Source organism: Meriones unguiculatus, chromosome 19 (genome assembly GCF_030254825.1).
Source record: "Meriones unguiculatus strain TT.TT164.6M chromosome 19, Bangor_MerUng_6.1, whole genome shotgun sequence".
NCBI lineage: Eukaryota > Metazoa > Chordata > Mammalia > Rodentia > Muridae > Meriones > Meriones unguiculatus.
The window spans coordinates 61,275,543-61,294,750 of NC_083366.1; positions in this window are offsets into that span (position 1 = coordinate 61,275,543).

Consider the following 19,208-nt stretch of genomic DNA (forward strand, 5'->3'; position numbering starts at 1 on the left):
TATAGTGACAACAATAACAGGCCATTGTGTGTGTCCCTTATAGTAATCATGAGTCCGAGTGTTCTTAGCCTATTGCCCACATCAGCTAATTGCAATCTGAGGAACAGTTTCAGGACTGAGGGGTGCCAGCCTGATCTGCTGCCATGTCACCTGGACTCAGGTCCCCCATCACTAAAGATGTGTATAGAGGAGATGAGGCATAGAAGGAAGTGATTGGAAATAACTAAAATGACCGTGAGTAATCCCTGCATCTCCCTCTTCCTCTTTCTCCCAGCCTTCCCTTTTATTACTGCAGCTGTATACACCCCATCGGTAAGTACAATAAAACTTTTGACACCCAAGCTAGAAGCTACAAAAAAAAAAAAAAAAAGGAATTTGAGAGTTGATACTTTGATTAAATAGCATGGCAGAGGTGCGTGGCAGAGTGTCTAAAAGAGGGCATTGCTTCTCCTGCTTGCTCCAGATGGCTTCTTATGAGAAAATAAATTTAGGCCCAGGAACAAGAAGAATTTATTAGAAAACACTTGGAAACACACAGCGATTACACTGGTGGAGAAGATACTTGTCTCCACACACGCAGATAATTCATATTCATCTGGTATTCAGGTGCATCTCCAAGTGGGCCTCCTGGAAGTATTTATATTTGCATAATAATGTTTACAGAAATGATTTCTACTCTATTCTGTGCTCTGTCGAAGAGGAGTGGGTGTCTGAAGGAGGCGAGACATTAAACACGAGGACAACAGGAAGAACGCAAGTGATGTAAAATATTGCACAACTTGCTGTGTAGGGCTCAGAAAAATACAGCGGGACTTGAAAATTTGTTAGCCTTTGTTCACCAATAAATCATAATCTGAACTCAGCCATTAATAAAGGAATGTCAACTCTGAGAAAACCATGCTGGCAAGGCATTCCAAATAACTCGCAACAGAGAAAGAGATGGGGAAAGACACTCAAAACATAACATCATGATTTCTGAATGAAAATAAAAATAAATAACTAAGTAAGACAGTAGTCTGGGAAGACAGCATGTGTGATAAGAGGCTGGTAGGGCATGCACTTGTAAGTCTGGCCCTGGGGATGTGGAGAGAGGCCAGTGTCTGAGGCTTGGCCGGCCTAGTACATGAGAGATCCTCAAAGAAGGGATAGGATGTTCCTGGAGGTTAGCACTCAAGATTGTCTGTCTTCTGCCTCCATTTCCTTATCATGATAGCTCCATAGAGTGAGGTCCAAGGGGGCAATGGGTCTGCAGGAGTTAGCTACACAGTCCCCCAGGCTCTACCTCTTCTGCCATCCAGACCTCAAGCCTGACCTTCTCAGGGGAAAAGTCCTTATTTCCAGTAAAGCAGACACACACAAAAAAATTGTATTAATAATTCTGTCAGTATAAGACGTATAAAATTAGTTATCATTAGCGATTCTCCTAAAAGGCCTCAGGAGAAAACTGGGGGGAAAAAAGTAATTATCACACAGAATGTAGTTGTTGCAGTCTCTGTTTCGGCAGGTCCTCACAAGGCCCAAGTTGGCATTCATGGCGACCTTGCTTCATGAAACATTCTCTCACTGTTTTCCAATGTCTTCTCCACAAGACATTGGAAGAGTGACGGAAGACTTATTCTCGCAGGATCTGAGTCCTCAGTGTTCCTGTCTTTGTGAGGTTGCTCCGATGTTCCATTGCCAGGGACTAACAGATGTAGGGTGTTAAAAGGCATGCCAACGAGCCTGCCAGGCTCTGCTCAGATCGGGTGGCAGCGACTTAATGTCCCTTTAGGAACCAATATCAATGACTCAAGGAAGGTCAGTGATCTTCTTTTGACCAGTCTAATGGCATGTGGAGCCTTAAATGACCATGGTGGACTGTCAGCTTTCCACTTTCAAAAACATTATTCTGTTCCCTGGAAAAAACACTCTTCTATCCAATGTTAGGATAATCATGCCCACTGAGCCCGACTTTGTAGAGGTGGAAAGCCAAAATAATACATCGTCGATGTGATGAACCTTTACTGCAAAGAGTTCTAAAGGAATGCTGTCACAAAGAAAGAAAACAAGGGTGGCAAGTTTGAAAGTAGAGACAGGAAGGGTCTGGTGGGTGTGGAATGACCTCCAAAAGCCAAAGACCTACTTCCTCCAACAAAGCCTCACTTCTGAATAGTGCATTCTGCTGCAAACCTCTAGATTCATTATTCCCCTGGTGAAATTATAGCACCCTTATGATGCTACAGTTTAGTTCCTTTACCGCTGCTACGTTAGCACCAAGCCTTCCCTTCATGAGCCTCTTGAATGGGTGGATATTGGAGAGCTTTAATATACCCACTGCGATAGGCTTGTCAACTTGACTGGGTTAAGAATCCCTTTTGGACATGGTTATGGGGGCATTTCTAGAGAGAGCTTTGACTGAGGAAGAGAAACCCACCCTGACTCTGAGCTGTGGTACCAGATCAGATAAAAATTGGCAGACAATAACCTGAGTACTGGCATCCATCTCTCTCTGCTTCTTGACTACAGATGTTGCCTCATGCTATGTCTTCTTCCTCACTCTGGGCTACATCTCCTCAGACCGTGAGCCAAAGCCACCTTTCATTTGATCTGTGGCTTTCATTGGATATTTTGCCACAGCAACAGCAAAAGGAACTAATGCAGTTATTATCCATCCATTAAATATTTGTAGATTGAGATACGAGGTCCCTGAGCCTGCCTCCTTGGATAAATCTTGGTGGGATTTCTGGAGGAACTGATGAACCAACAGCAACATGGCTGCAATCCATGATGTGGGAGGCACAGTATTATTAACCCCCAAAACCCCGGTTGCCTGGCATAAGGGAAAATAAAGTCTAGAACTGTTTGAGACTGCAGGAGCCATAAGGGCTACCAAGGGCTGTTAACCTCATCCAAGAACAGGGATATATTAGTAAGGCTGGCAATCAGAATATCCTGCAGGAGGGAGCACAACTCAAAGAAAAAGTTATGATTCCTGCTTGAGGAAGGACACCATGGACAACATAAAGAGCACTACTGACCAGGCCGTGAGTTTTGCAAGTTGTAGTCCATCTGTTTCAGCACTGTGTCGATGGACTGAGATACAAACCACTGTCTGTCTCTGAGAGGGCAGCCCTCAGATACTGACTGAATCAAGCCCTGCCAACAATAGGAGGAAAGGTGAGTGATTACAGCTAAAGTTTCTAAGCACTGGGCGCTCCAGCACTGTGCTAAGAGTCGGGTACTCTTCCCTCTTCAGAACCTCACAGTGTCTGTGAGAAACCATTGCATTTATATAGAAGAAGTAAGTGAAGCCTAAAGGTGATGGACGACCTGACCTCAGACACAAACAATGGGCCTGAATCTGCGGCCACTTGAAGTTTAAGCCCTTCATGCTTACACTCCAGCCACAGGACCAGGTCCCGGTCAAGGGTTGTTAACTGCAGATATCATTTGTTCTGACACTGTGACAGTTATATGGAAAAGTGAAGGCCAGTGCGGCAGATGTGTTGTGACCATGAGTGCATGGCAGGCTCAAGTTCATCATGACACCTGGGAAGAACAATGTAGGCGTGCGCTTGAACTCTCCACTAAAGAGACAGGTACAAGCTTCCAGATAAATCCAAAGCAAGATGAGCTTTGTCAGGAATCACTGCGGTGAGCCTCATCAGAGGCGTGCATCACTGGTGGGCACAGGTAAATAATGGTGAGCGCTGCTAGGCCAGCCAGAAGTCGGAAAATAAAACGTGGCTAGCATTCATATCAGGTTTTACACTGAATGCACATTGCATTAAGGCTACAGTTTTGGGGTAACTGTTGGCTAGGTCACAGCGCTGACAGAACACACTACAAACCTGTCTGAAGAGTTAGCTTACTGATCATTAAGCAAAATGAATTAGACCAACAAAGTATTCTGTCTGTGTGTGTATCTCTGTCTCTGTGTCTCTTTCTCTCTTTCATATGTGCATGCGTGCATGTATTTGTATGTGTGTGTGTTTGTATGTATGCACATGCATGGGTAGGTCAAGGTCAACTTTGGACATCATTCCAAGAATATTATCCAACTCCTTTTTTCTTTTTTTGCGACAGAAGCTCTTGCTGTCCTGGAATTCAGCAAGTAGCTAGACTAGCCGGCTAACAGCAACAAGGACAAAGTAAACACATCAATGCCTGCCTTTTTTCTTTTCTTTTTTTTTTTATTTAACATGATTCAGGTTAACATGTATTAGATGCAGTCCATGTGATTGCAATGCAAACATTTTGCTAACTGAGCTCTCTCTCCAGGCCCCGCTAAAACATTATTGAGCACAGAACACCTGGAAGGAAAAAGCACGCTTCCGGTTGTCACAGATCAGTAATAGCTATTAGGATCAGGATTGATCAAAAGACACACCTGTGCGCCCCTCTTGTTCATCAAAGGACTTGACGGGATCACCAAACTCCCACACCAGAGCTGGCCCGGACGAAGAACAGCTAACACAGCATATGTTGAGTTTGTTTTGGGCCCTAAAAAAAGGCAACAGAAACACACAAGCATGCTTCCTCTGCTTCCTGGAGACTGACCCAGAGCACTGAGTTTTCTTCTTCCCGCTGCCTTAGTGACCCTAATATCTGTGTCTCAGAGCTCATCAGTAGCAGCTTTACACTAAGAATGGCAAAAATATGCAAAACACAGCCCTCTGCATGGTAAGTTCTTAGTAGCTTTTCTGAAACATAAGTAAGTGGCATGAAATGGGGACCAAAAGGTGTGTAATAATGAATGTTATGGGCATTGTATGGAGGAGAAAGCACCAGGGGCTGCTGTCACTAGTGAGTATTTGACCAAAAGGTTGGCCCCTAAAGTGATCGTAAGCCCATCCAATGACTTTTTTAGTGCCTTGGAGTTGACAGTTTTAAAAACTGAAGGCAAGGCTATAAAGATGGCTCGACAGTTACGAGCACTTGCTTGCTCTTGCAGAGGACCCAGATTCAGCTCCTAACCCCCACATGCTGCCTCACAAGCATCTATAACTCCAGTTTCAGGGCATCCAATGTCCTCTATTACGGAGGGCACCAGGCATGAAGACGGCACACATTCGTGCATGAGAAACACTCACACACATAAAATAGAATCTAAAAAAAAAAAAAAAAAAAAGATAAAATAAACAAAGATGGAAGGTAACATTTGTCATGTCTGAGCATTAGCAAGTTGGAGCTGAGGTTCCAGAATACACAGAAACATGAAGGGCCTCATCTTGTCAATCAGATTAAAAGGCAGGAAAAATGAGGGCTTGGGCATTAAAACCTGAACAATTAATTCTCTCCCTTGACATAACTTGGACTTGTCTGGTGGCAGAATACCTAGCATTTCATGCATGTGGTTTCTCTAGCATTTTGCCAGCCCAAACTGACACAGCTCCTCCAGCTCTTAGTCTTTGGCAAACTTGAGAGTCTTTAACAGTAGCAAGACTTTGCATAGTGTTTGTTATGAAGCGAGAACGATTGCAAGAACCTTAATCCTCTTGAAGTAATCGCATGCGGTGGGTGTTATTACTCTCACTCCACTCACTGATAAGGAAACTGAATCAAAGAGAAGTAGTGACGGAGACTAAAAGTGTGTATTCCCACAAATGCATGTATTAGACTCCCCAGCAGCCAATCCTGTGTGTTATTTGGAGCTGGGATAACAGAGAATCAATCAAATCATAAGGTGGAGGCCCATATTAAAGGTACTAGTGCCTTTAATAAGAAGAGACATGAAATATGTAATATTCTTTACCTATCATCTATCTATAAATCTATCTACCTACCATCTTACCTGCCTATCTCTACCTATCTGTCTTTCTCTGCATCTTTCTCTCATTGAGAAGAGAGCTGTCTACCAAGTCAGGAAGACAACCCTTATCAGGAACAGAATGAATGAACACCTTCAGTTTGGGCTTTGAGCTTCTGTTCAAATTGTCTGGTACAAGATATGCTGATATAGAAGCCTTGCCTTGCCTAACACAATCAACTTGTCCATAGTGGCATACTCAGTAAACAGAAATAGTGATTTAATCAACAACACCCCTTACCTCCCATACAACACCACAGCTTTGTAACTACCTGGTCTTGCCAAGCAAAGGATGAGCCAGCACCTAGCTCTTCCAGGTGATGGGGAAGGAGATACTATGCAGAAATCATCCACAGATCACGGCTTCCCCATAGCACGGGTGATGAAGAAATCACCTTGGCCACCTAGATGCCCCACTAGACTTTCTAGAACCTTGTATAGAGGCTGTGACTAGAGGGAGAGTCTAATGACAGCAAAATGAAAAATGATGATGGAACAAGAAAGGCAGAGGCGAGGTGATAAGAATGGAAGAAAAGGAACATTCTAGAAAGGTTGGAAAGCAGAACAGTGTTTTTCCATAACCCAAGTTCATCCTGTTTCATTGAAGTGATATTCCCTGGCAACAAACTAGCTCAGTATCTCGGGCTATTTATGAAATGTTAATCCAGTGGATCAAAATTAATGTGACTTCAATGGGCAAGCTACCAGCGCAAGCTGGGAGATCTTTTGCTTGTTTAAATTAGTGTAATGAGATTTGAACATAATGAAATAGATTTCTCAAAGGCAACATGTGAGAGGTTTTTTTCCTTCTAAATACTCTTTATTCAATTATCAGATATTAACATTATAGCCACTTCCAGAAAGATGCTGATGAGAGTTAATTTCCATTGTCAACTTCACTGGGATGAGAAACTAGGTCTTTAGTGAGGCTCTCCTTTAGACCTATCCACGAGGCTGTTTCCAAAGAGGAGTAGCTGGAGGGGAAGGGCTTCCATAAATGTGGGTGGGATCACTCCATGGGCTGTGGTCTGGGACTGAATAAAAAGAGAAAAGGGAAAGGGCAGAGCTCAGCGCAGGTCCCCCTCTCTGCTTCCTGGCTGGCAGAGACAAAAGCAAGTGCCCTCATGCCATCACAGACAGGACTCACTCGGTCCCTCAACCAGAGTGGACTGCTTCTGCTGACAAGGCTCTCCTCTGTTAAGTTGCATCTGCCAGCCATTTCATCAAGCAATGGAAGAAGTAAAAATGTGTCCCGTAGATGCTAAAGGAACAGGTGCAAAAGTACGTCCCTGCTCTCAAGCTTCTCACACTCCGGGCAGGCTATGTGAATGGTGTGCAGGAAATCTCCACAGAGAAGCAGCCCAGATGTTCATGAAAGCTTCTGAGGGAAGCAGCCATCTCCAACCACCAAAAACAAAACAAAACAAAAAAAACAAACAACAACAACAACAACAAAAAAAAACCAGGAGCCCTCTCCTCAGAACCCTAAAACCTTCCCATCCTATTGCAATTACAACCAATCAGCACTGAGACAAAACCTGATTCATCTCTTAGGCTGCCTTTAGGCACAGAGGGCTGTCTGACCCTCATGTTTGTGAGCAGGTGTGGGAAGACAAGCATTTACAAATACAAAGCTGGTGGTGGGCATAGAAATGACAACACCAAGATCCTGCTAGCACTTAGTTCTCTGTCAGGACAGCAATCAACAATAGAAAATGCAGATGCATCTTCACACAAGGTGAAGGAAGGTCACCCCAACACCATCCCCACCCCTTCACTTCCCCATCTTCCTGCCCTCCCAATCCCCTACCTCCCCCCATCTCTCTGCCCTCAGTGGATAAGGAAGGAAGAAAGATGTTTCTGAGAGATGGGACAGCCTAACAAAGGTACCAAAGTCTGAGCGATCATTCTGGATTCACTCAATTGGAGGGCATGCTGAGGACCCTTGTCAATCTATCATTTTCCATTTATTCTCACTTAGCAATAGTTAGTGACAAGTCAGAGGTGAGGTTGGTGACCTTGTCCCATATGCCCTGCATGTGTACAAAGCCTCTTCTCCAATGAAATATCACAGTGGGCAGAGGCTGAGGAGACAGCTCAGGGTGTACAATGCACGTGGACCTCAATTTGTATCTCCAGAAGCCACATAAAATGACAGGTGTGGAGGTGTGTGTGTCTGTAGCCCCATGAACATGAAGTAGAGAAATCCAAATACCTGGCACTCACTGGCCAGCCAAAATACAACAGGCATGTTGCTCCATGAGAGACCCTGTCTCAAAAAATAAGATGGAGAAAGAATTAACAAAGACATCCAGATGTCAACATCAGGCCTTCATACATGCCTACAGGGGTAAGCACACCCAAATACATTGGTATGAGTACACCACACACACACACACACACACACACACACACACACACACACTGCTCACCGAAGATCATGTGTCTTACACTCATGACAGCCAGTGGCACCTCTCCCAGTCTGCCATTTCCTGTCTTCTGTCTAATCTGATTATTATTTTATCATTAGACTCTTTTTTACAATTTTTAGCACACAAAATGGGGTTTTTCAGGAGGTTTAGTCTAAAGACTTAAATTAACCATTGCTGCGCTAACCAGCAGTTAAATGCCCCTCCGGTCCCTCTCAGAGGCCATCACGTTGAGGACGAGCAGGTTTTGACACACTGCTGAAAGTGTTAATTTCACACATCTCATAGTATTTCCTCCCTTAGACTTTGGGGTCACACCTCATACTTGCTCCAGTCTCCAGGGCTGTGCTATGTAACCGGCCCACGCACACACCTGCCGCCATCACCCAAGGAGCCTAGCGTGCGAGAGATCCTGGGAAAGCAAGCGGCAAGTTTCCTGACAGATCAGAGTATTTTAGAAACAAAGAAGAATTTCTTTTCTTCCCTTCCCCTCCCCTCTCTCTGATCATGATAACCAGAAATAGGAAAGAACACCGAACCAAAAATAGTAATGCCATTTACTCCGACGGGGTAGGAAGCAAGATAGCTCCACTTGCGGGTTTAGGTTCTGGAGCAAGCAACACCACCATGACTCCTTTCCAGTCATTTGCCAAACTGAAAGGATGAGTAGCTATGAATGCATTTTTCTGAGCAAGGCCAGAATCAACGCAATCTTGAGTCCCATTGTACAGCTCCGAATTTCACCCGGAGAATAACTGAGTGGAGCAGTCCACCAGGAAGGCAGCAGACAGACATCACCGCGGGTTTTATATAAAGTCCTGTTGATAGTCAGGACTCTGAAGCCGTTTCCTAATTCTGCTGGATCAAACAAACACATTCTTAATGCAGCACCGCTCCGAGCACAGCCACATAGAAGATTCTAGCACCCAAATGATCTAGATGAGAGTTTGAGAGTTAGATGCCGTGTGGGAAGGTAGGAAATGTGCGTGCTTCCGAGTCCCAAAATATGGTTCCTATTCTCTGCGTTGGCTTCTGTGTGACTCTCACACCCACTGAAGCCTCAGGCATTAGCTCACAAATTCTTCACACAGTATCCCTGTCTGTAAAGAGAAGCGAGGACTCTCACGCCCAGGAACTTGAGGGGCATCTCGGAGCTACATCTCGTAACTGTACCATCTCTTTTTAAACACATTGCAAAAATCAAACAGAACTTGGTGTTTGGGTCCTCTTCCTGTGTTCTTCATGTTGAAACGGAAGTATTTCCTATTCGTTGTTGTCATATGCAATTTATTCTCTAGAACCCAACCCATGTTCCCATTCCGGGGTTTTTTGAGTAGCCAACGGGACATTCTATGTATCTCCAGGTTAGGGAAGTGGGTGTGTATGAACCCTAAGTTCAATTCAAGGTTGACCTGAGGCCTACACACACACACACACACACACACACACACACAGTGGCATATATGCAAACCTGCTCGCATACACACACTCTATACAAACATAACACTATACTCCCTCAGTAAAAACTGCACTGCACTTCGTGAATTTTGATTTTCCCCTTCCTTGAGCTAAAGATAGGTGTTTCAAGAAACTCTTGTCAAGTGTTGGGCAGAAGCAGTGAGTCACAGCTCCCCCTCAACCCATGGTGACAGCGGGGAAAAAGAGGCTAGCGAGCAAGGTCGCCTGTTGCTCTAAGCCATTCGGTGCGCACTAAATGCGGGCTCCATCACCAGAATTCTCAATGTACGGTGGATTGGCTGAGACACAGTCCCACCGTGCAGTGAGAAGCAACTGTGTCCTAATTTTAAAAGTTCTGGCCTAAGTAAGTACATGGGTAAGAAAATTGAAACCAAATGTATTTTTGATCTTTTCACCTCAAACAAACAAACAAAAAAAAATGGTTGGAAATAAATTTCCCTCTTGGGTCCTGTTACCCTTTTCAGTTCACTAACCTTTGCACATTTTCCATCAGAAAGAAAACCACTAACTGCCAGCCCTCATGTAAGCTCTGCTTTCTCTCTCTCCACTCCCCCCCCCCCCCCGCGCCGCTATGTGTGTGTGTGTGTGTGTGTGTGTGTGTGTGTGTGTGTGTAGGCCGGATGACAATCTCAAACATTGGTCCTCAGGTGCTGTCCGCTTCTTTTGAGGGGTGGGGACAGGTCTCTCACTGGCCTTAGACCTTACCAAAAGGCTGGCCGGCCAGTGAGATACCTCTAGGGGTCAGTCTGTCTTCACCTCCATAGTCCGGGGATTACAAGCCCACGACACAAGGCCAGCCTTTTAACAAGGACTCTAGGGATCCCAGTCAGCTGCTCCTGCTTGCGAGTCCAGTGCTTCACCCACTGAGTCGACTCTCCAGCTCACTTAAGATTCTTTCAACACTAAAAAAAGATACATGGCTAGTTTGCTGGCTGCTGTGCTGGTTAAACAAGCACAGCTTGCTCTCTGGAAGCCTAGTTCCCCCTCCCTGCTCTCGGAGCCCCAGTCGGCTGACCATGGACAGACACTTTTGATTGATTTTAGCTGTTTCCCTGGAGAGTCACACTCATATTTCAAAACAGCACTCTCGAACTTTCTGTGACTGGACACACAGCAACACAATCTAATGCCCACTGACATTTTTGTTCCACATTATGGGTGTCAGGCAGTGGCACTGCTTACTCCCGTCCATTACAGGTTGTGTCATGTGGCTTTGGTTTCGGCAAATGTGCCACAGTTTCTTTATCATTTATCTTGAGACCATTGTCTGAGCTGTTCAGGTTCTCCCCGTCATAAACACAGATGTTATGCCCATCCCAAGACTCTGGGTGGACAGGCAAGAGTTTCCTCAACATCCCTGGATGTCACATTAGAGATAGAGTCAAACCATTTTATTTTTGTGACTGTGTGTGTGTGTGAGCATATGTGTGTGTGCATATGGGTGCCACAGAGGTCAGAAAAGGGTGCTGGATCCCCTTGGGTTGGAGTTCCAGGCAGTTCTAGGCCGCCTGACATGGGTTCTGAACATCTAACTCTGGTCCTGTGAAACAGTTCTTAACTTTAAGCACTAAATGTTGTATATATCATCCTTCTCCTTTACAGTTCTTCTCTATTTATGTTCTTTAAAAAAAAATGTGTTCAGTGTTCTAAAATCCTGAAAATGTCCTTTCAAGTCTTTAATTTTTACCTCTCACATCCAAATCCATAACCCATCTGTTATGGTTCCATATAAAATGTCCCCCCACACGTGCATGTGTGAAAGCACAGCTGGAGTCAGTATTTGAGGAATTTCTGAAAACCTTGGGAGGTTGGGCCTAGCTACAGGAAGTAGGTCACCAGACACCAGCCCTTTGAGGCTTCTTTTTCCTGACCTCTTCCTGTCTGTCTCCTTGTACTTCCTGTCAGCAATGCAATTAAGTTTCAGAGCCCTGTGCTTCTGCCCAAACCAATGAAGTCAAGTGACCACAGAGAAAATCTTTTTAGACAGCGAGCCAAAATCAACCCTTTGCCTTTATGGTTGTATATGACAGGCATTTGGGTACAACTATGGAAATCCAATACAACATCCATGAATTACTTCAGACTGTTGTGTGCCTGTTTCAGACGCTAAGCTGAACTCTGTGTCCTTTGATTAACTGATAATGTTCTCTGGTCCCTGAGGGGCTCCACAGTGTACTATGTCAATTCCCTGGACAGGATTGATTCCATCTGTCTGAAAAGATCTTCCCTCCATTTCTATGAGCCCCCGTTCTCAGCAGGAAGAGAAAGGAACCTTTTCTCTGGAAGCTTTTCATAGCCACGATTGCATGTTTGCATGACTGACCGACAAGCGTTGGTGTCCTCCTGCACCTTCCTCCTGTTCTGTCCTGTCCCTAAGGATGATGTCATCTATTTATGGGACTTTTCACTGCTGACTCCTAAAGCTGATTCTCTACGGCATCTCCTTCAGCTCCCCACTTGAATCCCTCTTGGCATCCCAAAATGACTGTGTTTAAAACTGAGCCCTGGATTTTCTTTTGCTCATTTCCCTGCCTTCCCCGATTCAGTAAATGTCACCTCCTTCCTCCATGTCCTATGTTAGATGCTAAGGGGTCACCCTTGACACCTCGCTCCTGTCTTACCTGCTTGGCTCAGCAAGTGTCGCCATCCTAACTGTGAAGCATTTGTCACGTGTTGCCTGGTTACAGGACTGTCTCCTCTTCATTCCGCTCTGATTTCACTCCAGTTCCCTTCCAATCATCTTCCCAAACAGAGGCCAGACCAACCTTAGAAAACCATTAATGGATTAACATTTAATTTTCTGAATTAAAAAAAAAAATCTCAAACTCGTAACATTATCTGGAGAGTGCCCTGTCTTTAAATGACATCACCTCTCTTAGACAGTTCAGGCTTCTTTGGGGTCACCCTAGAACAGCGTTTCCTGAGTTGCCCCTTTGTCCCTCAGATATACGTTTCTGACCATTCCCTCCCATGTTACACCATCTTTGCATCATATACTGTCCTTCATATCATCCTTGGGATTTCTGAGTTAGAGGTTTGTTAATTAATCCACTATCTTCATCCTCACCAGACCCTGGGACCCTGGGGCAGGGAGCACACTTGTACCATTGCTCTTCTCTCCGCAGGACCCTGCGCCTCGCCTACGTTAGGAGCGTAGTTAGCCTATGTTCAATGTGGCAGGCTCATGGAGGAACTAAGGCCAGTCTGTCAGCAGCCTTAGGAGGTGGGACTCCGAACCTCCAACCCCAGTCCTGCTTCTCTGCAAATGATGCTGGAAGGATCACCCTGTGGCTGGTCTCGTGTTGGCTGATAAAATTGCCTCTGCCCTGGTCCTAAGCATCTCTGTCTGCTGCCCAGTCAGCCATTCCTCCCTCTCTCAGGAAGAGCCCCCTGTAAAGGGGAAACGGGGGAAGGGAGTAAACATTCCCGGCTCAGAAGTCTGCAGGGCTGTACGGGCTGCTTGGCACTGATTATTGCTGTTACTTTTCGAGGAGACGTAATTAGTAGATTAGCACTTAATTGTAGAGGAGAAAGTAGTGGCAGACCATTCACCTAAGTTTACTCCTTGGACACCATAAAGCAACAGACTCACTAACCTAGCATTGCTGTGGTGCTATCGCCCCCCGGTGGCTCTTAATGGCTCAGTCCCGAGCATCTCAGAAGATGCCGAAGTCCCTCAGCTTCCCCCAGCAGGCTGGGAGAATGTTACGGCTTTCACTCTCAGAGTAAAACCAGAAATGGAAGTGGGAGCATTTTCTAGGTCACCATAGCCAGCACCTTTTCCTTAAAGGAGATCCGAAGACATTCTTTTCCCTTCTCCGGCACTGTCCCAATAAATAATGGCTGAGAAGCCTTTCAGTCTTTAGAAAGAGCAGGAGCCTGTGTGTCCACGCTTAGACTTTCAGGCAGCAAAAAATTATCCACAGGATCACAGGCCACTGCCAATCCTGAGGCGAGAAGTCACGCGCAATCATTGGTTCATGCCCTTCAGACATGTCACTGTTCAAGTGGTCTCATGCTTCTACGACAAGTTTCATTAAGTAGCCCAGTCTGACTTAGAATTCCTTATGTGCCCCAGGCTGGCTTAAACTCACATCTATTCTCCTGCCTCAGCCTCCAAGTGCTGAGACTGCAGGCATGAGCTAGCTACCACACACAACTAACCTGTCAGTTACTCAGAAGAACTTCTTGGGGGACACTGTTTGTTTTTGTTTGTTTGAGGCTGGTTTTTAAATCTTTGGAAACTTATCCAAAGATGTTATCCGGCTTTCTTTCTTCAACTGTGTTTCCACTCCTCCCCTGCTGATCTTGTGCTATCATTTCACTGTATTTTCCAGTTGCATGTCTTTGGGATGTGTGAAATTGTCCTTCAGTTCACAATACTGGCCCTTTCAGGTTTCAATCTTTTCCTTTATAGGTTTTATTTGGGATAATTTTCATTGTATGTCTTCTAGGTCACTCATCTTTTCTCCAGTAATGCTTAATAGGTTAGTAATCCCATTCAATGTATTTCTTGATAATCTCACACATGAAAATTTCAGGTTGAAAATGTCACTTGGGCCAGGCAGTTGTGGTGCAAGCCTTTAATCCCATTGCTTAGGAGGCAGAGGCAGGTGGATCTCTATGACTTTGAAGTCAGCCTGGTCTATGCACTGAGTTCTAGGACAGCCAAGGCTATACCAAAAACAAAACAAAAACAAAAGAACTTTGTCTCAAAAGAAAAAAGAAAGAAAGAAAGAAAGAAAGAAAGAAAGAAAGAAAGAAAGAAAGAAAGAAAGGGAAAGTATTTGGTCTTTTTAATGTCTCTCATGCTCCTATTTAACATGTTCATTCTCTTTAATTCTGTGAGTATATGTGATACAATAATAACAATACAAGGGTTCTATTAACTGTCAATTTGACACAGCCTAGAGCCACCTGAGAAGGAAGTTGAGAGAATAGTCAAATCTGATTGGCTTGTAGGTATGCCTGGGGGAGGGGGAGATTGATTATATATAATTGATTATTAATGGATGGAGGAGGGCCCAGCCTACATAGGAAGCACCATTCCCCAGGCAAGTGAAGAATGCCCAGGGCAAGCCAGAAATCAGTGTTCCCCCTTGACTTCTGCTTTAAGATCGTGCTTGAGTTCCAGCCCTGACTTCTCTCACTGACAGACGGTGAGAACATAGAAGTCCAAGCCAAATAAATCCTTCCTGAGTTGCTTTGGTCATGGTGCTTGTCACAGCAACAGAAAGGAAACTAGAACAACATGTTAGTGGCTTTGTCTGTAATTCAAATATCCTTGTTATTCCTGGAGAAGGTCTGACAGATGTTCTCTTCTCATTGTGGTTCTACTCTTTCCTGCTTCTTTGTTCTCCTGGCAAGGTGTCCGGTAGATGTCAGATATAATCAGTTTTCACTTTGGGGATCACAGGGTTGTTTTGTGTTTGGTGTTTCTGAACTGGGTTTTAGTTTGCCATTTCATTGCTTTGGCTCAGTTTCAGGTCTTGCTTCTTTCTCTCTTATTTGGCACTAGGTACTGAGCTCAGCGCATTTTGCATGCACACATGCACGCAAGGCAACCGCTCAACCACTACACAGCATGTCAAGGCTGGGCCTTTCTTTTACAGCATGTCAGATAAGCTCTCACAGTCCTGAGTGGAAAGCTAACTTTTCCCCACTGAGTCCGTCTTCCATTCTGACTGGTGTGAATAGACACCAGCGACTCTGTGCTCCCTTCTCTCTGCTTCCTTTTAGTAATTACCTCTTTGCTTTGGGTAACTTTCCTCTGTGCTAATGTAAATGGGTCTCCTGATCTCTACTTGAGCCTCTTTAACTCTTCACAATCCTCTCTCTGCCTAAACTGAGTTACTATGCTCTTAGGAATCTCTGGCCACCCTCTTCCTCCCTGGCCTCTCTTCTCTGCTGAATCCCTTGCCCATTCTTTGGTTCTGCTCAGGATTTCTCCCCCTGCACTATGTATGTCCTAGGTCTCTAGGAGGACATTTGGGTGTAAAGCTCACCCAATCTGTGTCCATTTCACAGGATCCCTGTCCTGTGCTGTGTGAAGTTCAAGGACTTAACAGCCAGCTTGTATATGTTGTCACTTGTTTCCAAGGACAGAAAATACCTCTCTGTGTGACTGAGCAAGGATAAGAAGGTGAACTCTCTGGACCATGATGTATCAGGAGAAAAGGTGCTAAAGGAAGTTATCAAGGTGTCTTGATATATGGTAATTGTGCAGTTGAGGCAATTTTCCTCTTACTCTTTGTTTTTTTGTTTCATTGCCTTTCCTTATTTTGTTGGTTGCTTTGTTTCATGTAAGTTGTATGCATGTGTTTACGTACTGTTTTTGAGACGGGGTCTCACTTAGCCCAGACTCATTATATAGCCCAGGCTGGCCTTGAATTATTGATTCTTCAATCTCTACCTCCCTGGTGCTAGAATTACAGTCATGGACTACCACCCCATGAATCCCATGAATTGTGTTTGTTGTTTGCTGGGTTGGATTCTGTAGACTATTATCCCTATGCTACGTAGCCCAGGCTGACCTCAGCTTTCCAGGGTGGGATAATAGGCTTTCACTCTCTATGTTTTACAAATCAGATTGAGAGGAAGAGGAAGGGAAGAACCATGGGCTTCTTTTATTTTTTTTTTCTCTTCCCTGTGTTACAAGAAGAATTTTTTTTTTACATTTTTTTTCTTGATGGAGTGAGAAATAAAAGTATCTTAAAATTGTTGCTGAATTTCATTCAACCAAAGCTAATAGCAAAAGAGACTAGCAATCTGAATGCTTCCCTGCTGCATTGGACGTACTATCTATCTCTCCACCTATCTGCTCAGAACAATAGAAAGCACAATTTCCCCACATTGTTCTGAGCCCTTTGCAATTAAGATCCTCCCTGCTAGGCGAAGATCTTTGCTAATATCACGGCAAATAACTGTCACTCTTGCCCTTTTAGCACTTATCTGGTAAATTTTCTGTCTAATTGCAAGTCCACTGGGATTAACTCTGGAGGGGACAAGAATAAACTCAGCAGGAAAGTTTTAGGCCTGCCTACTCCAGATATTTCTTCAATTACTCCTCTCAAGTCTTTGGGGGTTCTGTGTTGCAGGACATCAGTGGGGGCTGATGGCTCCAAAACCTGCCAGAGAAAGGGATGTTCCCCACCACAGTGCTTTCTGGGAAGGAACAGCCTCTGAACACAGTCTCATTCGCAGCAGCAGCTCTTGCTTGTATTCAGCATCCTCCTCTATTCAGTGCTAAATAAGCTAGATTCCAGGATTCACAGTCAAGGTAGACTTAAGGCCACTGGGATCTATCACCGCTGGGTTTGTAGTATGGTCTATCTCAGAGCTTTATTGACTGGGTGCTAACACTTGAACCTGTGGTGACAGGCAGCTAACTGCATGCCAGACCTCACCACCTGCAGCCACTTGGGCCGTGTGCAAAACCAACCCGGGGTCTTAGATTAGCAGAATCCGCTTCCAGACTAGCACTGACTTGTGGTTTTGGTTTTGAGACAAGGAATGACGGACATTTTTCTCATTCTTGGTACCCGCCCCCATGTCTGCAGGTCCCCACTACTCTGTTAGTGGTGGTCACTAGAGGAATCCTGCTTGGTAAGCAGAGCTGCAGCTTAGCTGGTGGTGGGTGGGGAAGACCCTTGTTTGGCACATAGAGCCAAGCTCTGGCGTCACACACAACTATATAAACAACATCCCCTGCTGCTGCTGATGATGATGCACAGTTGGAAAGGTTGTACTAAGTGGCTGTGGACCAGAGTGTGGCACAAAAGACTATTAAGCAGATGCTCAATAAATATTTGAGGAATAAAATCCAGGACAGCCATTTCTGTGATCAGTGATGGTGTTGTCACCTGGTGTGTGGATACAGCCTGATCAGCAACAGGAGGCTGAAAAACTGAATTATTTTTCTCCAGTGGAAGCGGATCAGGGCGCACCTATAATAACCACGTGCCCTTGCCTGTTTGGGAAAGGTGCCTCAATGCTCACCCTCATAAACAACCTTAGTATTTTAATACCTAAGTCTCTCTCTCTCCTTATATATCTACCTGTTAGCTAGCTATTCTATCATATCTATCTAACCACTTATTTGCCATCTAATTATTATCTGCCTGCCTGTCCTTCTATCTATCCCTACAGCTATTTGTCCATAAACTTTTCTAACTCCTATAGTCATGTCTAATTTTGTATCAGTCTATGATCTCTCTCTCTCTCCCTCTCTCTCTCTCTCTCTTTCTCACTGTGCCCCTCTCTTAATGCATGTCTCTGTATGTGTGTCTCACTGTCTCTCACTCCCCTCCTCTCTCCTCCACAGGAAATCACATTTGTCCCTGAGTTTCTCAGCCCTCAGTGAGAAAGAAATCAGTCAAAGCCCCCATGTGAGGCTCAGCTGGCTTTCTTGAAGATCCCTAATTTCCCTCCAGGCCATTTTGGCTCTCAGGCCTTTGCTGCAGCTGTTTTGTAGGAGAACAGAGAACAGGCAGCTCTCCCTAGCTGCTGAAACCATGCAGCTGGGAGGAAGAGAAAATGGGAAGGATCCTGTGAAGAGCAGTGGAGGATTCTGAAATTATAGGAAGCCATCCCTACTGGTGGAACTCCCCAGAAGGAAGAAAGGCAGGGCTAGAGTCCATGGAGATGAGAGGACACAATGCTGGCTCCATGTTTGGTCTTCTTAAAGCTTTTAGCTGACACAAGAAGCAGGCCAGAGAATGGCTGGGAGGCAGGTCTGAGAGGAGTTGAGGGATATGATCTAAATATAATGTGTCCATCTCTGAAATTACCAAGAACTGTATTTTAAAGTGGGACGGAATTAAGCCTCGTGGGTTTAAAAGAAACAACTAACTCTAACTACAAACCCAGTTTGTTTTACTTGCAAGAAACTGAACTTGATCCTTTATGGACATTCAGCCAGAATTTACTATTTTAGTGGTTTTTCCCAGGGTAGAAACAGAAGCCCTTGAGGTCTAAGCCCAGTGCCTAACTTTGCATAATTATAGTGAAGGAAGGTAATTTACAGGCATCCCTCCACCTTTAACGTAAGGAGTCAACAACACTAGGAAGCAGGTTCTGTTGCTCTAGTGTGTGGTGTATTTAACTGTGTGTGTGTGTGTGTGTGCTATTGTACATTTGCATGAGGGAGAGTGCAAGCACACTTGTGTCAATGTTGGATGCCTCTCTCAATGGCTCTCTACCATGATTTGTTTCTGACAAGACAGCTCAGTGACCCTGGAGCTCACCGATTGGCTATGAGTGCTTGGCCAGGGAGCTCCAGGGAACTGCCCATCTGACCACCCCCAAGCACTGGGGGTGCACGCTGCCATGCCACCATACTCAGCTTTTACCAGGGTTCGGGAGACCCAAACTCAAGTCCTTGTGCTTGCAAAGTGATTGCTTTACCAGCCTGCTACCTCTTATCTTAAAGAGTGACTGAAATGAATTCGTTTCCCATGGTCAAGGGTTAAAGCAGATCTCTCTTTCTGAAGGCCGAGTTCTTTTCTCCCTGA